Here is a 1,279-nt window from a genome sequence, read left to right on the forward strand (position 1 = left end):
CATTACTGTCCGGAAGAACATGTGCAGGTTTAAGTCTGTCAACACACACAGTCTCCCTTCGACCCCCAAAATCCAAAACAAAATGTTTCTGGCCCAGTTCAACAACCCTGAATGGGCCGTCATACAGCGGCCGCAGCGGTGTCCTGTGGGCATCGTGCCTGACAAAAACAAATTTAGCAGTCTCTAGAGTCTTTGGAACAAAGGTTTCAGGCACGCAATGGTGCACCGGACCAGGAACCCAAAGCGAGTGCAAAAGCGGGTTGAGAGATAGCACCGATGGATCGAAGCAGGGAGGAGGATTTTCGGGCAAGAATTCTCCAGGCACGCGGAGGGGCTGACCAAACACTAGCTCAGCTGGGGAAGCACCGAGATCCTCCTTAACCGCAGAGCGCAGCCCAAGCAAAACCCACGGGAGGCGGTCAACCCAATTGCCATCCTTTAAGGAGGCGTGAAAGCAGCCTTAAGCGACCGGTGGAACCGTTCACACATCCCATTAGCTTGCGGGTTGTATGCGGTTGTGCGGTGGACTTTAGCCCCCAGTCCATCAGCCATGGCCGACCAAAGCTTGGATATGAACTGGGGGCCTCTGTCTGACGTAATGTCTGCGGGTGGGCGGAAACGCGAGACCCAGCTGTCACCGCTCTGATCGGCAGCCATGGCGGAGTAGTCTATGCCGAGAAAGACGGGAGAAACCAGCGCACGGGACAAACAGTCAGCCACATGATTGGATTTACCAGCCACGTGCCGAATGTCCGTGGTAAACTCAGAAATGGCTGCCAACTGGTGCTGCTGGCGTGCACTCCATGGATCAGAAACCTTGGACATGGCAAACGTCAAGGGTTTGTGGTCCACGTATGCGGTAAAGTGACGACCCTCGAGAAAAAAACGGAAATGACGAGTCGCCAGGTGGAGCGCCAGTAGCTCCCTGTCAAAAACGCTGTAATTGCGTTCGCTGTCACGTAGCGTACGGCTGAAAAAGGCGAGCGGTTGCCAGACACCCGAGATTCGCTGTTCCAGAACCGCACCCACCGCTATGTCGGACGCATCGGTGGTCAACGCAATCGGCGCTGAGGGGGATGGGTGGGCCAGAAGGGCAGCATTAGCTAACGCTGACTTAGCATCAGAAAACGCTTGGATGCTTTCCGGAAACCAGTCAACGGAGTCATTAGCTTTTTTACCTTTTAACGCCCCATAAAGGGGCTTCAGCAGATGTGCTGCTCTGGGGAGAAAACGGTTGTAAAAATTCACCATCCCCAAAAATTCCTGCAGTGCCTTAACA

The sequence above is a fragment of the Pundamilia nyererei genome, unplaced genomic scaffold (assembly GCF_000239375.1).
Source record: "Pundamilia nyererei isolate P.nyererei 1_Seehausen unplaced genomic scaffold, PunNye1.0 scaffold00166, whole genome shotgun sequence".
NCBI classification, from domain to species: domain Eukaryota; kingdom Metazoa; phylum Chordata; class Actinopteri; order Cichliformes; family Cichlidae; genus Pundamilia; species Pundamilia nyererei.